Genomic DNA, 25,392 nt, shown 5'->3' on the forward strand with positions numbered 1-25,392 from the left:
TCTATGATAATAATAAAGGCAAATGTTGGTTCAATGCTATATCACCCTTGAAATGCCCCCCCATGGCCCTCATTTAATAATCATTATCCTCTTATATTTTTTTCTTATTTACCTCGATAAAAAAATATAAAAGTGCCCCTCCTGTCCGCTAAGTAGCACAGTGCCCATATATTGTATAAACTTTATTTGATCTCACCGCTTATCATATTATTATTAATACAAATATAAATAAAAATATAAATCAATTCAAGCAAATCATTTCAAAGGAGAGATATTTGACTTTAATTTGAAGTAAGCTTAGCCAATGTCAAGCAGGAAAGTTTTAACCCTTTATGAGCTAACAATCCAGAGGAATTATCTCCACAATTTCTTGATCAAATCTTCATGAAGAAACCCCGCGAGGCAATAATCTACATTTCTTCTGATTTCTTTGATCTTTGAATAGATCCCGCAGTTTGTTTACCAAAACGCCCTCTACAGTTCACATAGCTTCAATGTTTTAGTCTCATCTATCAGGCATACATCGTCGTTTAAAACAAAATTGAAGGAAAAGAAAGAGGAGTGAGTAAAAAGCACTCTCGTATGTTCTTTTCATGTTTTGAATAAATGTGACGCTTATATAAACTGTTTATTATTTTTATTTTAATATTAAAACTAACTCGGGTAAATATATTCCTCAATCCTCGGAGGTGGGGGGGGGGGGGGGGGGGGTCATGATATTTTGCATGAAAGCAGCCAGCGCTAATGCTCTAATGCTTTAAGGCTCCGGCCACCTTCCGAAGGTGTAGTTGGTGGTTTGATTTCACCCCGGATAATGGCATATTAATCTGAGGGTTCATAATAAAAAAATAAATGAATAAAAAAAGAGATTTCTCCATCTCGGAATGCAGATCACAATTTGCATCAGCACTGAAATGGCTGAAGAAAAAATTGAAATTTAATGATCTATAGATTGCTTCCTCATGATTTTCACATTAAAAAAAACTATCCTGTTTAAACTTATTACATATTTCGAGATTGGTTAGCGTCTGATATCGCAGACTAGCAATCTACCACCTCCACGTTTTTATGAGTACAAACTATTCGAACAGTTGCACTTGCTAATGGTTTCCGAACGAGTGGCACAATCTGTGAATATTTACGCACGTTCCAATCGGAAGTGGATTGATTAACTTGCAGCTCAAATCATGTTATTGTTTTAAACGAAGTCCAGTCAAGGCTTTTGGATTCCATTATTGTATCAAAACGATTCTTCGAAAAGATAATCGAACAATAAAGGCCTACCGTTTGGAAGCAGACGCTTAAATCATGTTCAATAAGTGGTCTTTTTTATTCTGGGACATCGTCTAACTTAGCTAATGTAATGGATTCATTTCTAGCGGATATATTACAAATTATCACGAGAGAGTCTATCGAGGTACAGTAAGTATTACATCATGGTTTTCTGAAATATTATTTTTACTACGGTACATGCATGCTTATAGGCCTAATTAATGTGTTAATGTGTCGTGAAATAAATACCCCGGCCATGTTCGAGTTGAATTTCGCACACAACTCCGGGGACCCATCTAGGTCGGACGCCCGGTGCGCTGGTGCAGTGTGTTGCCGAGTGTGTCGATGTGGTGAGGGGGTCGTGTTCCAGCATGGAGCTGCCAACGGTCCAAGTGTTCTTTTGTCCGCTGCATCAGGGGAAATGGCTGATGGACAATGAACTGGGCATATGGTCGGATTTACTTTGCTTTGAGAGGCCAAAAGGGGACTTAAATGGCTTCAATGTCATTTCCACAGCCAGTCAGGGGTCACACCTGTGTAAAGGAAATTGTATGATGTGTTAAAATGGTGGTTTAAAAGATGGTTTGAATTGTGAACATCGAGCTACTACATGTAGATCCATGAGTGGAGATACTTGCTGGATGTTGAGACGTATGTGACATGTGACCCTCGTTGATTTTCTTATCTTTGGTAAGGTGGAGGTCACGTCTGTACTTCAGAGGATGGTTGTGCAAACATTTTTCAAGCCTATTTGAACTGATTCAGACTAGTTGGACTTACAACTCATATTAAGTTGCAGATTTTAACTTTTACCAGATATTTCATGTATTTATATGTACTTATATATCTTTTTAGAATAACTTATTTGTAATATTCATTAGATAAAGCCATATGGCTATGGATTTGCATCGTTCCTATGCCAGTTAATCTAAAAGACAGATGTTTTCACAGCAGCTGTGTAAAGTACACCAACTTGTACATGTATATGCCACTTACCGACTTCTATCTATAAGTCATTTCCACATACCATAGGTGTATGTATATTTCCTGCGTAATCTTGCGTCCTGCCCATGCCTATTGAAGCACAATGACCATCGTGAACAAAAGCATAATTGATCGTTAATGCAGTACTCAATATTTTAGTCAGTGCGATCATGGGTCAGCTCTGTTTCCGCATTTTCCTTCGATCACCAGTCCAACTCTCGGCAGAATAGGCCTACCCCCACCCCACCCCCACCCCCCCCTCGCATGATACTCATGGGGCTACTATGTTCTATTTATTGTACGTTTGTCGCGGCATGGACCTCGGGAGTCGCAAGGTCGTCTTTCATCGGAAAGCAATTTGACAAGGCGTGAAAGATCGGACATGGCAGTCAAACCAAGGAGATATTACTTCTAAACTGCGGGCCTAATTAATACCGCCCAGCTCGATTTTTTTTCTTCTGAATCTGACATTCGATTTGTTATCGGAAAATATCTACGGACGTATTTCCGTGAATAAAACGAGTAGGCCTACACAAAGCATGACAAAATTGTGAAAACCTATTATACCTTATGCATGCAATTCTAGATATTTTGCACAAGTCAACTATGCGTTTGAAAGAAAGCGACTTGTCCTAGGCCTATGTAATCACCCCCAAATGTTGTGGTATTATCTATCACAGTAAATATACAGTCCTTTTTGCCCCACATTTTAAAACCCTCGAGAAAATGATACCTGAAAGGTTATTTACATGGTCAGGGGGCTTAAAGAGATTATATTGAAAAAAAAATAGCACAGGTCAGAGGGAACCTGCATCATGCGGGACATAGAATCCTCTATAAGAACCCCTTTTTTAAGAGTATGCAGAAATGTAGAAGTATATATTTGTTTTCCAGTTCCTTTCTCTTTTTGAACAGCAATACACAGTAAAAACGCTGTTAAGATTTTATACAACGTTCTTTACTATAATTATGAACCTTGCAGTCTTTGTTTAACCGTTTATACAATCATGTTTAATTTATCGAAAATTAGATATTGAAAATTAAACTTTGTTGCTTAAGATTTAAACACATATAGTAAACAGCGTTGTATATTTCTTTTTTTTACTGTGTATAGGCCTAACAGATTACAGTATTATGTGTTTCAGGGGTGGAACCCACGTGTGATTTCGTTCCTCTTCTGTCTTTGACCACGGATAGGTCCTGCTTTGACCCACTTATTAGCAGTTGAACTCGCTCTTCATACTGTTATATATTCGTCCGTCTGGGCACCACCTCCTATACTAGGAATACATTTGTAAAATGCGCAGACAGGTTACGACTTTGCCGTCTGCGGGGCCGAAGGTTGGGCGAGGGAGATGGTAGTTTCCGACGTGTGGGTCATTTATACCTCACCCGAAAGATTTGATCAATTCGCGCGATCTAATTTACTGGAAATCTTGATGTTGCCTGAACTCATGATACTCATCTCAAATTTCCGACATCCAGGGAATTTATATACACACTTTCGATCTCTGATTTTATTTCGATGGTGTATGGAACGTAGATTCGGCAAGCCTACAAATCATATAAATCATGTAGGCCTACATGGGTGTATGTTGTGGTTTGATACATTTTCTTTTTAGCTTTATATTTGAATAAGAAATGGTCCATCCCGAACAACGTCGGCAGCTTTGGTCCATGGTATAACAAAGCACCCCGATCTCTCTTCTCTCGGATCGAAATGAGTAATCTCAAAAAGTGAGCGTTGTGCATGCCAAAAGAGCTTGCATTTGGGAAGGTCGTTTACAATTCTTTATTCATCTGTTCATGCAAAGTTAATGATAAATACCCATGCATAAGCACAAATACCTGCAACTTCACTCTTTTGATACGGATATCCCCGCCAGCATTGTATTGCAATAATCGTTTTAGCGATGGAAGCAATCACAGCAACACGCTACCAGTCACGTAGTTGGTGCACTCAAGCATGAACTTGACTTTCTGGGGTTGTCAGTGTTCTGTATACGTCACAATGGAATCTCATCGATTGTCATAGGTTTATCACCCAAACACACCTTCCCGTAAAGGTCAACGTTATTAGATAGGGCCTACTAGGTCTTTGTCCGATACAACTCTATAATCTTCAACTTGCAATGCCTCGGATATAGTAAGCGAGGCTTACTTTTTGGAAGTGACATAACATGGGGCAATGATAATTATTAAGATAGTGTCCTTTATCAGTGTTGTAACTGGCTAAAATATTATGGTATTACAATAATATTGTAGGCCTACGTTACCAAAAACTGTACATTAGGTGCAGCGAATCATGTCACGCACTGGACCCACGGGCCGTGACTAGTCTGCAGGCACAGACCCTCATTGGAACTTTGATCAACAAGTGTGCCTCCACGCAAAGACTAGCACATACAAAACTTGAGCCTTCAGTACATAAGGCATGAGTAGGCTGCACATTCAGACCCTTGTTTCGAGTGAAGGGTTTACCCAGCAGACTAGGCCGTGACTGGGCCCCTTACCATTTGTTGGTGCGCCGGGGGGGGGGGGGTGTTTGTACTGCATCGTTCAACTGTTAAATTAACAAATCATTATTTAGTTTTGGTATGAATGCAATGTTAGGTCCAGTTGATACTGGCGTGTAACCGATTTTCTGCTTAAAGCAGGTTTCTTCACGTGTTTGTCATACAACTTAATCAAATGAGTGACTCAACCAAGCATGTTCAGTGATACTTTGTAATACGCCAGTCAAATTGCCTGATCGACCTGAAAAGTTGTTGCATTTCCTGTAAGGAATTGTATAGGGGAGGGGGAAGCGGTGGGAAAGGGACCGGAGGGGGGTTTCGGGGAGGGAGAAGAAATTGGGAGGGGGTCGGAGAGGGAGGAGGAAGGGAGATGGGTGCGGGATTACATGGTTTCTTGTTGGTCAAGTCTTTTTTTCATGGCTTACGGATTTATATTCATTCTCAATCTATTTACTTCGTAATTATTGCGATTCTTTCGGATTCTTCGCTTCAGGAATGGTGAGGAAGGGGCTCTTGTATTGGAGTTTATCTCGTGACGAAAATAGTCCGTGACTCAAATGGTACTTTCAGTGAAAGGCGGATTTTGCCACAATCAAGTCGTAAATTTCCAAATCTCAAATCACAATTGTACGGGCATTGTGGCTTCTGTGGGTTGGGTAAACGGAATTCGATTATTGAATTTTACTGTGTTCATGTGCTTCATCAATAATAAGGCACTGTATTTACGTTTGCTATCCATGGTGGAAGTACGGTTCACTAAAGAAATCATGTTGTATCCTTGGTGTGTATTCATAGCGATACTAGTCTACAGGCACAGACCCTGATTGAAACTTTCATTAGCAAGTGTGTCTCTATGCCGAGACTAGCACATACAAAACTTGCTGTTCTAATTCAGAGGGCCTTGTATACAAGGCATGAGTAGGCTGCAATTCAGACCCTTTACTCGAGTGAAGGGTTTGCACAACAAACTATAGCTATACTTTACGTTTAGGTTTTTTTTTGGGGGGGGGGGGGTAGGTAGGGGTTTCAGAGTAGGCCTATATGGTGGCCTATACACTCTAAAAATGAAGTGCTAATTTAGCTCTTAAAGAGCGTGTATAGTGACTGCACTTCGGAGTGCTGATTTGTCTAGTTCAAATTTGAATGGGAAAAATCAGCACTCAGAAGTGCAGTCACTATACACGCTCTTTAAGAGCTAAATTAACACTTCATTTTTTAGAGTGTATGATGTATTCATGGATTGTACTGTGGAGGTGTGTTCTGCCGATGCAGGGACATTTTTTTTTGGGGGGGGGGGTAGAAGTTGAAGAGGAGAGAAAAAATAATGGATGGAAGAGTTGGGATGAGGCCAGGGGTTGTCCGACGAAACTGGAAAGAAAGCGTGGGGGGTTTATGTGCAACAGTGCACGAATGAGAATAGAAGTTGCGTATTAAATTCATTTATAGGTCATTTGTTTGTTTTAAGTAGTTGGTTTTATGAATTTTATTCCTCTCTTATCATTTCGACATCATTTTGTGATACAACCAAGAAACCGAACGTATAAAAGCTATATCGACTTATAAAAGCCTTCGATTATTTGATGTTTGATAGAATCGCCATTCTCTTTCCTTTTGAATAATGAGCAGTTTTATACATTATTACATGGTAATCGTTTTTCCACATTGCATGCAATTGACTTTATATAGGAAGTAAAGGAAGGAATAATGAAGCACTTAAACTCGTAGCTCTTTAGTTCGTTGTGTATCGAGTTTTGATATTCAACACAACCATTCTACATTGAGTCAGCAACTAAACATTTTTCCCCATTGGTGTGTACAGTTTTTATTTGAATGTTAGGACCGAAACTGTAGAAAATTGGAACTTACCAATAATATTTCGAAAATTCAGATTGGGTTCATGTCATGAAAATCTGGAGTTGTTCGTCGAATTTTGGGTTACCGATCGTAGTTCATGTAAAACAGGATAGTTCAAGAAAGTATATAATTAGTTGCTTAATCACTGTTTTTTTTTCTCATATAGATCAACATTTAACAGTCTATCCGTTACATTATTATCAACGATCAAAAATGTATTGAAGCCTATACCGTGAAATGAATGAAATAGGCCTACATACGTGTAACTATGATGAAAGCATCTACTTGTTGTAAATTCCTATAAGTATTGCGATCAGGGACCAATCCAACAGTTAGATTGAAGTTCTCAACCTCCTATATTTAATCTCTATCGATTGAATCTGGGATTTTTATACCTGACCACAATCTACATGTAGATTGCCATACGGAAATAAGAGTAATTCTCATTAAAGTGACAAAATCATTGGCGGCGGAAGGAGAAAAAACTTGTTTTGGGGGGATCCACCTAAAATTTTGGGATGGAGACAGGTAAATGAAAAAAAAATAGTTTAGATAATAAATAATATTTTATGATGGACCACCAAAATTATTTGAAAAGCAAAAAAAAAAGGTTATCAAGCTAAATTTTAGGGGGGGGGGGACCTCAACAAATTCATGGGGTGTCCACCTGATTTTTTGGGGAGACGCAGGAAAAAAAATTGACTAGCAAAAAAAAAAGTTTCACAACAAAAAAATTAGGGGGCGTCCCCCACCTCAAATTTTAGGGGGACCTGTCGCCCCGCTTCCGCCGCCTATGGACACAATTTTCTATATGTCCCATCGCCGGTTCCATGATAGTTCTACCCATTCCGTTCTCAGAGTTACGATTCCGTCCTCATGGCAGATAGAGATGTAGTCGTGTAGATCTACACGTAAACCTGATGGGGCCCGTCTTACAAAGAGTTGCGATTGATCCGATCAAAGCCAGCAAAGTCAACATTTAAAATGCATGTTTGTTCAAAATATTTTCTAGATATCGAAGTATATCCATGAATTCATCGATTTCTTGACAATTTCGCAAATTTCCTGTACGAAAAATTATGGCACTGATGGATTTCGATCGAGTTGCGATTGATTGAGTCAGTCGTAAGTCTTTGCAAGACGGGACCCTGAGTGATGAAAATATAGCGAATGGTACAACTCGGTGACACAACATAGAAAGGGGATAAGTTCTTAATGTTTTATTGCTTTTCTTTTCTACGACTGAGCAAGGACAAAGGTATAAAATTGTAGACAAATTACACGACACAATGCCTTGTAAAATATGATGATACGAGGAAAGCATCCTTCGAAATGTTTGAACGGATATATTATTTCAAATCTGTCTATGATTTTTATTTTATGCGGGTTTATTTTGACGGGTGGCAAATAAAACTAAGTAGGTCATTCAGGTTCAGGAAATATTATGAGGGTAAAATAGTACAGGAAACGATTGCTTTATTTTGCATTGCCATTAAAAAAAGAAATAAAATAAATATCAACTATTTTTTTTTTTGAGGGAAATCCCGTTTCATGATAACGCATTGCTCAAAATATTGGTACAGTTCTTTGTCGCAATCTCTCTGATGGGCTCGATGTCATTATTTTTTATTACCACCGTTCCGTTTTGAAAAAGAATGGCATGGGTACAGACACTAATGGTTATCTATCTTGGACTTTCCTTGTTTGTGGGGGAAGTTCACCCTAACAGAAAAAGAGATAGGAAGTTCCTTAGGAACACAATCAAAGTAGCGTGAAGCTGAAAAAAACATACGTATTTTACTTTAACGTTCATTACTTCATTATCATTGACATGGGGTATCCTAGGATGTGGGTGATATAAATAAATATCGATATAGATTAAAAGAAGAAGAGGAAGAGGAAAGTGTTATGTTGGATAATGTGCCTAAAATATTATCGGGATCCCTACCAAAATATCCAGAATCTTCACTTTTGCTAATGAGACTACTTAATCATGGGATGGACTGGCAATTTCAGATAATATTCTGTGTGCATTTCTGATATTCAGTGACCAATCACTATCTTTTTAAAGATAGATTATGTAATAGAGGAAATGGTTATTGGTGTCGGCTCAGAAACTTCCTCAGTATGGTCCTCTGCAAAAAGAGACGTGTTTAACTACAAATAACCAACGCAAGTCACGCGCGCGAATATGAATGGTTGAAAAGCAACTTGAGTTTGATTTTGAAGTTATGTTTGACTGTATCATGTCTTTCTGTAACGGGTCCAGGAATTACAACTTCTGTTTTTACATGGACCTTTTCTTAAAGTGATACAAAGTTTATTTTTCTCGACTACAGTGTATATGGATTAGGCCCTTCTTTCTTCTTATCGCGTGATCTTTTTATACGAAAGCCACGATTGTCCTTTCGTTACTGATAGCGAAATTTTTTTAACCATTCAGAATTGTTATACGATAAATTCGATTGCCACAGCTGATATGTTACGATCTGATTCTGATACGATCTGATAGTGATAAGACCAACTACGACTACTCCACGATTCAATCCGCCGATTGAATCGTGGCGCAAATTAGGCCCTGTTGTCCGTTTAAGAGCGAAAATGTTCCTAAGCTTACATGCTTTATCTAACCGCTTAATCCCTTTAACCAGGGAGTTGAAAATATACCTCCCTGCTTTAAAACATACACCCATTGCTTAGAGAAGCCGGCTGCCACAGATTACGTAACTTTAATTGGCATTATCTGAACACACCAATCTCCCTTGAATGTCTAATAGAGCTAATTAACCATGTGGATATAATTAACAATCACTGCGCTGCCAACAAACTCGTTATGTTAATCATTCTCAGTTATGACTCCCTTGATCGTTAAAGGGAATATCCGTACATTATCAGGTATTTTAACCAACCCAAAAGTTGGTTAAAACATGAACCGACCAACTGTAATTGGTTAACATAATACAATGCCTTTTGCATGCATTTTTAAGTCGGGTAAAATTTTCACAAACTTATGGGTTGGTTAAAACTGACGAGAGTGCATATGTTCTTTCAATGAATATCATACTGAATTAAGCGAAATGTAATATAATCGGACTCAAATGTTAGGATAGAAATGGCGTCAGCTTGAAGTGAACTTTATATAGTCCGTGTTATGCAAAAGGACGTCGGCTCTCGAGTGGTGTAGTGTTAATAGTCAGGTCCCTCGGATAGAACCTCCAAAAATCGGTATTCTGGTTCCTTGCTTGTAGGCATTCATGATATCTTTGCAATTAGGGAATAAAAAACACAACCATCATTACCGTAAACGACTGCCATGACTGCTAGTTATTATTAGTTTTTTCATATATTACCACTAGCATGAGTCGCAAGCGAATCCTTTGTACATGTTAGGCGCCGCGTTAACGATAATTGCATAATTCATACTGGTATACATACAGGTACTTGATATTCAGGTACTTGATATTCAGGTCAAGGAGAACCAACCAATTTGCACCTGACTAATCTTTTGGAAAAAAAACCGCCAAGAAAAGACAGATGGCGACAATACAGGTATAATCAGCACAAAGAACCGCGCTAATTGGCAATAAGAACACTCGCAAGGATAGCACAATTAGAGAAAGCTAGAAATCTAGGTTAAGTATAAAAATACAGATTGAGGAGCTTGACTTCGAATGCTGGGATGACGCAAGGGTATATTGATCAGCAGGAAGAAGAGGGGGGGGGGGTGTGGTCAAGGCAACCTTGAAGTGACGTCAGTTTTTCCAATGAAGAATTCTGATTTTTTTGACTTATTACAGGCAGACAGGCACATCATTCATACTTCTCTTTTTGACAGTCTATTCTGGACTTTTTATCTTTTGTTTCCAAATTACACTCCACTCTCGTTAGTACAGGGGCGGCCGCCCCTTTGCCACCCGTTATGCCGCCCCTATACTAAGAAAATCCTCTGTGCCGTATACGTATTGATCGCATTAGTCCCGTTCCCTAGCTGTGCAAATGCAAGGCACCTCTTTAATTGATTCATCATAATAATGGTAATCGTGATTCGAGTTTCTAACAATGGTTGATGTTTTAAGTGCAAAAAATGGTAGAGCTCAGCTGAGTCAGGCGCGGATCAAGGAGGGGGCCGAGCCGGCCCCGGCCCCCCATATTTTTTGACAACCTGCAGAAAAAAGAATACTCTTTAACTTGATAGAAACTATGAAAAACAGAAAGAAAACTAAGAAAGAGGTATCATACCCATGATGTGTTATTTGCAGCCTCGTAACGGCCGGCCCGACCCCGAAAGAAAACAAAAAAATAGGTGAGGGGAAGAATTGGAAAATAGACTTTATTTACAAATTTTCGCTCGCGCTTCGCGCTCGCATTGCCTGTGTAATGAATCCCATTCAAGAGGATTAAATGGCACTTATATATCCAGTTCTGAAATCAATTTGCACACAATATTTTAGCTCGCACATCAAGCATTCATTATTTTGTTTGATTTCCAAAAATTGTTTATATATATATCCAAATTTTCAGCTCGTGCTGCGCGCTCGCATTGTTTGATTTGTGAGTTACCTATCCTCTTTGTAAATTCTTAACAAAATTTGTCGAAATGCTCCTTTATCATGTCAGCTTCGAGCTCGCATTATTGTTTGAGACACACAGCTTGTTCTTTATTTAAATAAAAACGCGCTTAGACTGTCCAGTTTTCAGGTCGGAATATCAGAATATTGAGCTCGCGCTTCGCACTCTCATTATTTTAATTAGTGATACTTGTATCCTCTTCATTAATCAATTAAAAACAGTCCTAATTGAGTCCCTTTTCACATAACTATAATAGAATTTCGCCTCGCGCTTCGCGCTTGCATTGTTAAGTTGGATACTTATCTTTTTTTCATGATTATGCAATCTCAGAATCTTCAGGTCTAACGACATAAAATATCAAAGAATTTGAGCTCGCGCTTCGCGCTCGCATTATATATGCGACCACATGAGATACCTTATCTATAACAATGAAAACTATTATACTTAAAACTTCAGTCTCTGGTTAGGACTACCCCCTGAAAAAACAACAAAAAATCAGATTATAGCGGCCAATCGAGAAAATTGGTCATGATCTGAACCCCCCCCCCCCCAGAATGGAAGCTGTATCCCCCGTGAGTGATGTATGCAGTATGCAGCGATGTCCCAGTCACGCCAGTTCCAACTTCTAAGCATCGTTATGCAATAAACAGGATTGAAACCATGATTAAAGGAAAAGTCCACCCCAACAAAAAGTTGATTTGAAAAAAAGGAAAAAAATCCGACAAGCAAAACATTGAAAATTTCATCAAAATCGGATGTAAAATAAGGAAAATATGACATTTAAAATTTCGCTTGATTTCACAAAACAGTTATATGCTCATCCTTGTCGGTATGCAAATTGGCAGACTGATGACGTCACCCACTCACTATTTGTTTTGCATTTTATTATATGAAATATTCTAATTTTCTCCTCCTTGTCAAGTGAAACAAAGTTGTATTTCTCCCTGAACATGTGGAATTACCATTATTTTAACTTAATGGTTAAGTTAAGTTGATCCTTATTGTCAAATCTGTAAAAATTGAAATATTGTATTATTAAAAAAAAAAGAAATAGTGAGTGATGGACATCAATCACATCATCGACTCTCTCATTTGCATATCGCTGAGTTGTGCATTTAACTGTTTTGTGAAAAATAAGCGAAATTTACAAATGTCATAACTTTCTTATTTTACATCCGATTTCGATGGAATTTGCAGCGTTGTTTGTTTGATTTTTCTCTATCGATTCAAGACAAACTTTAAAAAAGTTTTTGGGATTAAAGAGCTGATTTGACGTCCAGTACTTTTTGTTCTCTAACATAAGTGGGTATTGAAATGTAGATTAAAGTCATGATTGAATATAGTATGTTCTGAGGTTATTGCTTGAAGTGTCAAATATGAGTCTGGGCTTGCAGACTGTATATCGTGCCTTTCCTCTAACTAGCCACTGGCTCTTACAAAGTTGGCAATTCAACAAAGTGCAAACTTTCCGAAATAGAAAAAAGAGCTCATACGAGTTGACAATTTATCACCTTTGTATGGTAGCACCATCACTATGTTTATTCATTCATTGTATTGATGTGTTTTTAAATGTGTAATGACGTATGCAGGTAGTTCATTTATTACGTAATCGGAACATTGTTAGAACGGAATGAAGAAAAATGCAAGCGCGTCCGACTCCTCATTGTGGAGGGATTTTGACAGCTTTTATACATAAGTGATGGGTGAGGATATTGATGATACTTCGCGTCTACAGATTATGGGTGTGTTATTTACAAGAAAATGAAAATATTTGGACAGTATATGGACTTTTTGGCGGAGCAGTTTAGGTTTCGAAAATCAGGAGAGATGGGAATGGGACCTTTCGTGGTTTTTGTTTTTATTGTAAACATGTAGTTGTGTTTATAATAATACTGAATGTCATCAATGGTGTCTTTAAAGAACGCCGACAGACGTGACCGATGATGGTTTATGCTTTTATATGTCTAATGAAAAAAGAGCATGTGTTTGCAATTACTGCCAAATTATGGCATATCGTGACAAAAATAAATAACATGCAACAGTTCATAGCGCTCAATACTGTGTTTCTCAGCGCTTCATACTTTTACCCCGGCCTAGCACGGCTACCGTGATCGGGTGCATGAGCATTCAAGGAATTCCTTCCTACCAGGTACCCATTTACTACACCTGGGTGGAGAGTGGCAAATGTAGATAAACACGTTGTTGCGGTGGGATTTGAAGAACCCGAGGTTTCACAGGCCTAATTCATTCCCCATAGACTCATGTGTTAAATTGGCACTTTACAAAATTCATAAAAAATAAGGATGAAATTCGGGGTCGAATGTTTACTACCAGTGGATAGGATATATATGTGGCAATCCATATCTGACAAGAACAGGGTCCCTCGACCGGCTCATTTTAAACATAAATTGGCGTGTTTGAAGACACCTTCGGGGGGAGCAGATTCATCACCTCAAATATGATTGCATCTTGAAAGGACAGGGCAAGCGCAACTAGTTGGAACTGAGCTGAAGCTAGCGGTTTGTTTTTGGCGAAGATTTGTTTATATGCCATTTTGATTAGAGTTACGGCAAACTGTACCATAATCATCCCTTTTTCATATTAGAAGGATGCACATGAAAAATATTTCACATATGTATAAATTATTATTGGTAATAATTTTATTATGTGAGAAGTGAGATTTTTATTAATAGAGTAAATGGCGACAATAGTCAAATATGACTAATCGCCACTCAAACCAATATAAGAAGAAGAAGAAATAGCAAAATAGCCCTAATCCTTCCGCCAGTGAAAATATAGTCCAAAATTGGTGATATTTCTTCCCAATTTGGGAAAAGGAAGTTCAGTAATTTCCAAAAATAGAATCAGTGTTAGATGGACAATCATATGCATACACTTTGTCAATCAGCCATATCAAAATAAAAAAAATAGCAATGGGTTGGCTCAATGACTATTTATGGCCTGCCACTAGTGATTAGGCCCGTGAAACCCCGAACCACGTGAGCCACAACATTTCTACACTAAACAGTGTCTTGGATGACCGGGATTGTTACCCCCTCCGCTGAAAAAGTTTTGCGTACTAGTATATTCTTGTATAATAAGAGAAAATACTATACATGTACTACCTCCCTATCCGATGTCTTCCCTTGTCTTGTCATCGAACTTCCATTTTGATTTCTAGTTCTACCCGTAAGTCAACCACCCCTCCCCCGCACCTTACCTCTCCCCCGTCAGCTTCTCTCCAACTCAACAGTCCTTGGCCGTCACATTGCTGAACTCGAGGCCTAGTATAGTAGGCCTAGAAGAAAGGGCTTAATCCCTTGTTAGCGGTTATTGATCATTTTGCGAATTGATTGCATAACGGCTATTACAACTCTCAACAATGTTATTGTTTTCTTTTGTTTCCCCTATCGCTGAACAACAAACGGTCTCAAAAGAATTTTTTCTTCTCGTTCATTTATTTTTATCTGCTGAGGAATAAGGGGATAGTCCTCTACACGGAGTTATTTGATTATGACGTTCCACTTCGATTTGTGGTAAGATATTGGTTCATATTAAAGAATAATCCTCGGGGATTTCCGACGTGATATAGCATACGATCGCATATTATATATGCATTATCAATCATTGGGAAAAATATAAATATACAGTATGTTTTAAATTTTATTCTTTACACGTGCAGGTTTCTATATCAGAGAACGTTGCAGTGGTGTTCAAATCACTATAGCAAGGTTTCAGCCTCGGGTTTTCCATTTCGATTGTAAATATTTATCTAGTCTCTTGTCGGATATCGTTGCCACAAAGTGGGGCTTATAGGCCTACCCGAATGCACGATTGTTATGTTTGTCTGTTGTTTTTACTGATCAACAGGTCAGGGAAAGTGTGGGTTTGCAAAGTAGCTTTACAACCAAAAGATCAACAGGGTGATAATAGCTAGGTAATAGCTCAATGATAAAGGAATAGCAGACACTTTAATTGTGTGCATTTTCCTTTGAAAAGCTATCTCTACGCAGTGTGTTTGCCCCCCCCCCCCTCCCTTCCTCCCATCGCATCCATGTCCATTCTGCTTGCGAATGGGCTTTTATTAAATATTTGTATTTTTCTTTTATAATGGCCCGTTTGTTCATTTTTAGTACAAAAAAGGTGTTCGAATCTGTACTAAAGAGTTTTGAAAAAAAGTCGTATTTTTCTCGTATATTGGAGGCATTTGTCCAAATTTTCCCAAGGAGCTCTTCGGATTTTCTCTCTTCTAAAAACACGGCAATGAAGGTGTGCCGAAATACCATGTTCTACATGCAGAACTGGTTTTCTTGTAACTTGGAATCTAGTTCATGAGAGAATAATGGCCGTTTGGGGCAGGTTGTTTTTCACCGTGAGCCAGCGTTGGATCGTGTTTTCAAGCAGGTTAGAGGTGATCGTTGACATACTTTACAAGCAGGTGCCCAAATACTATAGGGTGACATATACGGTATCATGTTGACAGGATTTCCTTTTATCTTTTGACAAGCATGGAGAGGTTGTCCATAGTTAGTCTTGATATGTACGTTGGTAGATATTTCTTTTGGAAACCCCTACACTCACTCATTTATTGGACAATGCAATGTACTTAGTCCTCCTCTCGTCACCGAAGAGAAGGTGAGAAGGGAAAGCCATTGGTGTAAAGACCAATCCAATGATTGGGTGAAGGGTTTTCCAACAAAATAACTACTTACGTCCAGATCTAGACTAGTCCATGGTAAGAAGCGACGTGATCCAGTCGTAGAGAGGTTTTGCAACTACTAAGCGGACACTTTCAGAAACGTATAGAATCCATTGCTGAAATCATTCATGATAAAGCAAATAGCTCTATGGATAAAGCATTCCTTGTCGAAAATCGGTGAATCAAAACGGCAGTGTCGTCCGTGACCCTGGACAAACGACATAAGTATTTGCAATTTTTCGTCAGCTCAGAATTTTACGACGATCCTCTGCTGTCCCGGTTCACCATTATGCGACAAAGACCTCTCAGCTGTTCATTGTGATTTGACGGGTATGTTCTAGAGATTGACTACGTTGTAGAACCCGCCCCCGTTGGAATTGCGAAACTCGCTAGTCACACACAGGGTCAGCGCAACCCGAGGTGCACCCTTTTTTCCCAAAGCCCTGCCCAAAATTTACCATCTGATTGGATTTGTTCGTTTGCATGGTGAGCCCCCCCCCCCCCTCCCCCTGAACTGTTTAAAAATCGCTCCGCCCGCCGCCCCCCCTGACGCAATCTTGGAAAAAAAAAGAATTGAACGATTGACTTGGTGAATGAATGCATGACTACATTTCAATGGATAAGTGAAATAGATTGAATAATGAAATAAATAAAAACAAAAGAATATGTTAGTATTATTACGAATAAAGATAAATCAATGAATGACTAAATAAATGCATCAAGGATGAATTAATTAAATGATACCTATCTCAATGAAATAAAATAGGCCTGAATATTTAAGTAAATTGATAAATAATACAGATATTTTAGAGGTAATGATTGATTGATTGAATGAATGCGTGAATGAATTAGAAAACAAAAGAAATTAATTAATAATTGAAAGCAATATATGACATAAACATCACTGGTCGTATATCGGGAGGGAGAATATAATTGTCAAATATCAAAATGATGAAATTATATCCATGCATTAGTCATGTTAGTTTATGGTATTTGGCTTGCAGACGCTGTCACCTTTCTCCGTCAAAAAGCTTTTTATCTATTTGCTTTGCATAATGGTGTGTTGATTTTTTCCATTGCGAAGACAGGATCAGCGTTTGCAAACGTTGTTTCAGAATGCCGATAAGACATGTTTTTTCGAAAAGTATAATTTTGTTACCGAAATTGTAATTTCCCTCGAATGCAGTTATTGTATTGATTAATCGAAATATAGAGATTAGCTTCATGAACAATAAGTACGAAGGTAAATTGCCATGATTTTGTAGTTTTAGATAAATCGTTTATTATCGATTTGATATTAGTTGATGATTGATGGTTTGTGCCTTTGGTTTAGGAAGGAATGACATGACACTGTTGGGGAAGCAGTAGGCCTATATCTGGAACTGAAACATCATATTTTCCCTGTTCCTTTCCTCGTTAATCATCTTGTTACCATGGATACAAGTATATTTTTATTGTGAAAGTATAAGTAGAACTCGGAATATTGTCGAAACTTGTCAGTGACTTTTTTTTCTTTAATGCAACGCTTTTTTATGGTAAAACAAAATATGAAACAGTGCACCCCTTCGTGTTGTGACATTAATTTCCATTTTGGACATTATCGATAATTCTATGTGTGAGACTTTCATTTAAAATTTTAGATCGAAAAGAAAAATAAGATCTTTGATAAAATCCTTGCCTTTGTTAGTGACGTCATAATTTTCTGGGCGATTTGTGAGCTTCGACAACTTGTTATTAGTCTATTTGAAGGTAAAGTTTTCAAAACAAATGTCAATGGGTGAATGGGATGCTTAGAAGTACAGATCCGAAAGAAATCTGCTCTGATCAAGGAGATATCACCTCTATCTCCTTGCTCTGATCGAGTTGAAAGGCCAATTACGCCGATAGAAAAAACCCTGCAAAATGACCATTGATGGCGCTGTTTATGGTCAATCCACAATCGACTTCGAGATATTTTCTGTCATATTTTCGTTGCCGGATCATCACTCAAATCACGGAGCTATACTTACTACTTTTGATCATGCTTTGATGAATCTTCAAGATATAGGTGGAGGTCATTTTTGATGGAATGAAACGTGATATCACTTTTCGTAGAGGATGACGTCACGTATTCTTCACTTTCCATCGTACCCTATTGCTTGAACAGCGCATAATGATTAGAATCGGATCATTTTCGCGAGGATTACAGTCGCAATATCCAGGGTAAAGCTGATGATTTGGCCTGCAGCACCACTAGGTATCGTATTTATGATCGGATAATATATTATGTCCAGCCTGCGTGGATACCAAATAAAGGTGGCCTGATTTTCTGCAACCTATCTTATAGTTTTAAAAGGTCAGATCCACACAACTAGCACCAAAGAGTTGCTTTGAATGAAGTTATAAAAACTCGTAGCAGCTGTACATGTATAAATTGCTGAAATTCTTATCGAAATCGGATGAGAATTGAAAAAGGTAGGCTTTTACGACATTACAAGAGTTTGGTTTAATTTCTCAATTAGAATGTACATCCGGGTCGGTATGGAGGAACCAATGACGTAACCTAAACAGTCGTACGTTTGTATTCTAATATTTAAATTTGGAATATCTTGAATTGTTCGTATTTCCCGCGGGGTGAGAAAAGGTTTTAATCCGGCTTTTGAATTATGTGCCTATATATTGGAGACTATTATAAACAAATTTGGAGGCTCCCTTATTACTTAATCTTGGAACAATAGATTAAAACATTCCGTATTTCATACGATATAAAGTAGTGCGTGACGTCATAAACCCCTCGTCTACATACCATCCGTATTGTGTATATAGGCCTGTTTTGTGAAAATAATCAATGGTAAATTACATGTACCTACTGCCATCTCGTCCACCCACCACCGTGGTCTACTTTCATTCCGTCCATTAACGTTTCGTCTAACAACCATTTGGTCTAATCATCATTTCGTCTAATCACCAGTTCGTCTATGACCAATTCCTTCCATAACCAGTTGGTCTAATATTCATTGTATTTTCATTCATTTAGATCAAGCAGCACATTGTCCAATTAGACCAAATGGTATATGGACTAAATGGCTATTGGACCAATGGTAAATGGACGAAATGGCAGTTAGACAATGTGGATAGTGGCCTGATGGAAGACCAAACGATCGTACATGAGTTGGTAATTAGACGAATTGGCGTTAGACGAATCGAAAATAAAACTAATCAAAGCTTTAATATATCAAAACTTTATATCCGCAGTCGATGAATATACGATGATATTCTAGAATAACTTTGTTTTTTCCAAATCCAATATTTGTTAGGATAGAGATGGTGAATTTCTCGCTAATTTCCTTCCCCTCTTTGTGATGCTAGCAGCAGTGGGATTTGAACCCACGACATCGAAATGACCATGATGACTGTTGCATTAACTAGAAAAATTGATAATTCCCAATGGTCGATGCAGTAATCGCATTGATATGAGCACCGCTCTAATTCAACAGAAAGTTGAATGCCTATTTACATTTTTTTTATTAATTGGAGAGAGATCTAGCAATACCCTCGACATCGGGATTTAGGAATTCAATTTAATGTATTTCTGACGTCCCTCGAGCTAAAATTAGTGATTGAATTGCAACGACACAACAAAGAAATAATACAATGGATGACGTTTTTACTTCTCTGTGCAAACTTTCGGGGCTCTATTTTTCATACGGGAACAGATAGTTGGTTTTGACGTCTTAAATATATTAATACGTTGACGTTAATAATACATGTGGCTTTGGACTGGATTGCGTTTTACCATTTAGCATTTAACGGAGGTGGTGGAGAAGGGGGGGGGGGGCGCAAAGGATTTATAAGATTTCATGACATTTTCCCCGGCGACGATTGCTCCGCTGTATTAAAACTCAACACACGAATGGAATGACCAATTTCAACCCTGGGTTCAACTCTATACACTGAAAAAACTGTGGTGTTAACCGATGTACATAGAGGACCACACCAGTTATTAACACCGGTGTTAAATTGGTGGTATTAGTGTTACGCTTATAGGTGTTATTACAACAACTGTGGTCGTTACATTTACACTCTTTGGTGTTATGTTCAATGTCTAGGGTGTTATTTCAGCACTTCAGGGTGTGGTCCTCTATTAACACCAATTGGTGTCAGTTTAACACCACAGTTTTTACAGTGTACCCAGTCCTAAACCCAACCCTAAACCTGAAATAAAACCACATCGCAACCCTATTCCCTAACACCATATTGTAGACTGGTAGACATGCTAAAACCCGGAACTCGTTGCAAAACCTTTTATTATAATCCCGGAATGCATCCATGAAAGGTGGGGAAGGGGGGGGGTGCTGTGGCCTGTGGCTATACTTTTACGTGAAAATCGTAAAAAATGACAGTCTGATTGTATCACCACTCCTCTTCTTCTTAGCCCCTCCCCCAACACACTTTCAAGCCCGTTCCGCGACCCTGCAAATAAATACCCATGAAAATAGTGACACCAGAAAAATAAATCTCGTCTCTTGAATAATATCTTTTGATTTATTGCCTGGACGATTCAAGCTTGTCGCATCCCAACGAAGGGTGATATATCGCTATTTAATCTGAAAATAACGATAAAGTGTTATTTTATTCATCGGCGTTGCTCTGCAGAAAAACCACCGACCGAGGCCAATGGCATTACCAGACGCCCCTCGATGGACACTCGTCAAGGGAATGACCTTGTTGAAATATTTTCAGTAAAGCCGCGAACGTTGTCGAAGGATGGGGTGAATAGAACGATGCAACTATGAACACCATAAAAGTGCATATAGCTTTGAAATATTCAGAAGATAGCAAGGTCGTCGACGATGCAAAGATTTCTGTTTGCTGGTGCGAAACATCATTTCCTGTTGTACTACACAAGATGAACATGACAATGATGACGAACGATGTGAAGAGACGTATCTTATGTTACATCAAGTGTGACACGACATTTTGCTGCTGCGACATTTTGCTCTGGTCTATCTCAGAGGGCGCAATAGTTTAGAGTTTTGGGTTCAGGCTAATGTAGGCGAGGATTAGAATTTCTTTAGCTTTAAGGGTAGATTTTATGTGTGGCTTGACGTGCAGAATTTCTGTCAGAACAGTTGTCGCTGGAGTGGCATGGAACCATTTCAAATTCTAATTGTTAACAATTTTTCGGCATTACTCCTATTTGTTTAAAATCGGTATGCTCGATCTGTAATGAAAATCATAAGTCAGAAAAAATTGGAACCAGTGGGATTCGAACCTGCGATCTACTGCTTTCCGGGCAGCGACTTAATCACTTAACCACCAGGCTATTCTGGTTCACGGCTAAGCCACGATGAACTGGAATTCAAATACCCTCGATCCTCTTCTTTCTGACTTATCAAAATGCAAATGCCGTCCGCCGCGGACAATAGTAAATGAAGAGGCTTAATATTTATGAGGAAATTATAATTTTATTTACAAATTTTCGGCATAACTCCTATTTGTTTAAGATCGGTGTGACAGATCGGTGTTAAAAATTTGTGTTGTGTTGCTATACTCCGACAAACAACGTCAGCATCGCAACAGCAACCTGAAATAAAAACGATGCTTCGATGAACATTAAAAAGAAAATAACAAATTCCTCTCATTAATTAACCTTCTTCAAAACGCCCCCTTGACTTAATTAAGTGGCTTGATTTAATAATCTTTCATCTCCTCAGGTCAAATATGAAAATACCCCATACATGAGAAATTCATCTCCATTTTTTCCCCTCCCACTATCTTATTCACAGGACCGGGTTTATTTTCACGAAATACGCCTTCGGTGGAACGTCCCATTTATAATGCAAATGTATTGATCCTGCCAAGTACTCCAAGCATATTTTCGGGGCTCAAATATTGCTCAAAAAAATGAAGGACCCGGGTAAATAGCCAGAGGCTGTCTAGAAACGTGACCAGAAAATGACGCAGGTCTTGAATACAGCAAGGCGATTTTGCGAATTATTAATTGAATCATAGGAGAGACGGCGTATGATTAAAGATAAATGAAAGTAGTTGCAGTAAACACTGATTTCACGAGAAAGTCACTAATCAGGCTTAATTGTCACTATATCATCGAGGATCTAGATCTGGTACAGTTACATAAACTGAACTTTGTGAAATCTTGAAATCTACGCCGAAAAATGTTCACACTGGAGATCACCAACACAGATGAGCGCACGTGGGACAGTGTATTATTTAACGTGTTTACACAGTGACACGGCTCGGGGGTTCGACACGCGAGCCGTGCTCAACACGGCAATTTTATGCTGTGTAAACGCGATCAGAGTGATCCGCGAGCCGTGTCGAACACGGCTTTTTGATCCGCCAAAATCGTAGGTTTCAACCCGCGAGCCGAGTCAGACTCGGCAATTTTTTCGTGTGTAAACAGAAAGCCGTGTCGAACTCTCTTGACCAGGTCACTGCGCGCGCTTTCACTTTTGGCATTGTTGTTCGCACGGACAAGATTCGATTCCGGCTGTGAATTTCCCGCGTTTTGCGACGTCTTAATTCTTCTTCCGTTCGAGATCCGCGAGCCGTGTTGAACTCGTCTTTTTATATGTACGAATAAACGCGATCTCTGATCCCTCGCGGATTCAACACCCGAGCCGAGTCAATGTGTAAACACGGTAATTATTGCCTTGAATGTCGGCCCGACGCTCGACCCGAATCCCGTGCTTATTTGCTAATTTCTCATCAATTACACAATTTCTTCCAGAATCCTTTGGCACATATTTTTTTATTTATACAAACAGACACTTTGGTGCATGGTCATTTCATTGGATTCTGTACGAACTCATTTTGAAATCGTCACCACAACTGGCATGAATATCTTTAAATGAAAATATATAACCATTGGATATTTATTTAGGAACAAAAGCGAAAGGGCTAATATTCTATTTTGTCGATGAATTAAATGATCTGTTAAGGGGAAAGGCTTTAAACCGGGCTTCAACAAGTTTTATATTACCTCGAGCATTTGCAGTCCATTTTATGATATGAATTCATTTTAAAACATAACTGCGTAGAGTTTGAATTGTCTGAATTTTATATTGAGCTCATTTGGGAATATTTTGGCAATAGTTAGACAAATCTCGGTAATTTGATACTAGGAAGGTATAAATTTAATAACGAATAGAGTGATGACGTGTTGGTTTTTAATGCTCCTCTATCTGTAATATGCAGTTAACTGCTTGGGTTTTTTCTTCTTTCTTGGTCTTTATATATCCTAGTCTGTCAAGCAGTGTCTTCATGATTATGATTGAACGATTTCTTAAATATATATCTTAGTTTTTCCCACTTATAATTATTTGATTACTGTTAGTGTGAACTCGTTCAAGCATCTATCATGTCCATAGTCGCTCGTCTTTTTCTGGAATTTATTTTGTGTGAAATTTTAGAGAAAAAAATATTTAGTAAGCCTTGAATACGCTTCTACATTTTGGTTCTACACTGTAAAAACTGTGGTGTTAAAACTGACACCAATTGGTGTTAATGGAGGACCACACCCTGAGGTGTTGAAATTACACCTTAGAGATTGAACATAACACCAAAGAGTGTAAATGTAACAACCAAAGGTGTTGTAATAACATCTATAGGTGTAAAACTAACACCACCAATTTAACACCGGTGTAAAATAACCACAGTTTTTGCTGTGTATGGTAAAGGAAGGTTTACTGCAAATGCTTGGTGTCACGGCAAAAAGCCGGGGAAAAAACATTGCCCTGTACTACAATTTGAATCTAAAGCCGATAACTTGATTTTTTTTTCAAAAACAATATATATGAAGTGGACCCCATATATTCACATGTATATCGTGGTGTATGACGATCCTTGAGGTACCGTGGTTGAGTGGTCTATGGTACTTGTTTGGAATTGGAAACATTAATGAAGTTCGATCCTCGATGCGTTCGCCTTTTCGGTGCGTTTGCCATCATGGTTAGAGAAAAGCATACATCCGTACAAATGCATTCGCTTTTTTTTCCTCTTAGCATGCACTGCTAAAACTATCCTTGGCTTCATTTCGTCAACATTGAATATCAATTTGCATGTCTGATACCTGTATGTCCTCTTTTTATCCGATAAACATTTCTTCATGATCGATATATCGGCTAATTCGTTTGTTGTCTACTGCATTTCATTTCCTCTCAGGCTATTTTGGTGATTCCAAGGGTCGCGCAGACGATTAGTGACAGCTGATAATCGGATATCTCGAATTTTCCCGCCAAAGCTTGTGGGCTGTTACACAGAAAGGTATGTGAAATTTATACGGTACAGAAAATGAATATATTTCTTTTGAATTTTATCCGATGACATTTTTTTTTCATTTCTCATTCTTTATTGGGTTTAGTATTCAAATTCAGTCGAAATATGCACTTCAGTAACGAGAAACTATTCTTGAGATTGCACCAAACGCAATCTGAAATTAGATCCTACACATTTTTTTGCCATAGATGGCCGTTTTTGCGTGGAAACCTCTATCTCCGAGCTCTTTGCAGTGTATAAAATGAGTGATTAAATAGATAAGAACACTCTTAACATGCTACTCGTTGCACTCTGATCTAAATGAAATTAAAAAAATTATCACAATATAGTCATGACAAATGTGTACTAACGCCTATTAATAGTCCTACGTTATCCATAACAATTTGGAAGCCCCAAGGCCTACAAAATGTGAAGGAAATGAGACTGAACCATTGCTCGAAGTAGAGAAGTAAATCATTTTCTGGTGCTAGATCCGGCTACCAATAAAATGTCCAGCTTGTTTTCTCCTTTTCCTTGCCTGAAGATTTGCAGAAATAAACTGCATCTGACGTCAACACTTTGTGGTTTACTTTAGCAAAGTTCATACGAAATTAAATAATATATCGGAAGCAATATGAATTGTGAGATCATAGAGATAGAGAGTGGGTTAGGTCCATGGGTGTATAAGGACAGAATATAATGAGTTATGAATGTGATTTTGAAAAATATATAACACAGACTGAGAGAAAAGGTTGGAACAACACTCATAGAAGGGCAGGGTAAAGGGTACTAACATGGACAGAAGGTGGAAAAATGTTCACAAATAGTTGGAAAATGAGAAGGAAAAGAAGAGGGAGGAAGGACTGGATTGAAACACACACAGTGAGGGAGATATATGTATAGAGATAGATGGGGAGGGAGACAGACTAAATGGGTGGGTTGATGAAATATGATATGTAAATTTGCATTGAAATTCGATCCTCTATGTAAGTTGTAATTCACATCTATTGTACAATTTTGGATTATCGCACGATTCGCACCAATTACATGTATTCGTAAATCATACAGACATTTTTACAGTGATGGCCCTGTTAAATTGGAAATGTCGCCAGGACCAAAATAAGTAAATTATATGAAAAAGAATAATATAAATGAAATAGAATAACATAAACATGGTAAATGACTCATCGTTCTATATAATGACTGAAAAAATAGAATTATTTGTAAAAACTTCGCGTA

General features: G+C 38.3%; 1 long non-coding RNA gene across 1 annotated transcript; it reads left to right on the plus strand.

Annotated features, from left to right (window-relative positions):
* The first annotated feature begins 1,050 nt into the window (after nucleotides 1-1,050).
* On the plus strand, nucleotides 1,051-24,467 carry LOC121420448. Its single transcript, XR_005970760.1, has 2 exons — nucleotides 1,051-1,422; nucleotides 24,061-24,467. It is a non-coding gene; the product is annotated as an uncharacterized LOC121420448 (long non-coding RNA).
* The last annotated feature ends 925 nt before the right edge of the window (nucleotides 24,468-25,392 follow it).

Source organism: Lytechinus variegatus, chromosome 8, assembly GCF_018143015.1.
Source record: "Lytechinus variegatus isolate NC3 chromosome 8, Lvar_3.0, whole genome shotgun sequence".
NCBI classification, from domain to species: domain Eukaryota; kingdom Metazoa; phylum Echinodermata; class Echinoidea; order Temnopleuroida; family Toxopneustidae; genus Lytechinus; species Lytechinus variegatus.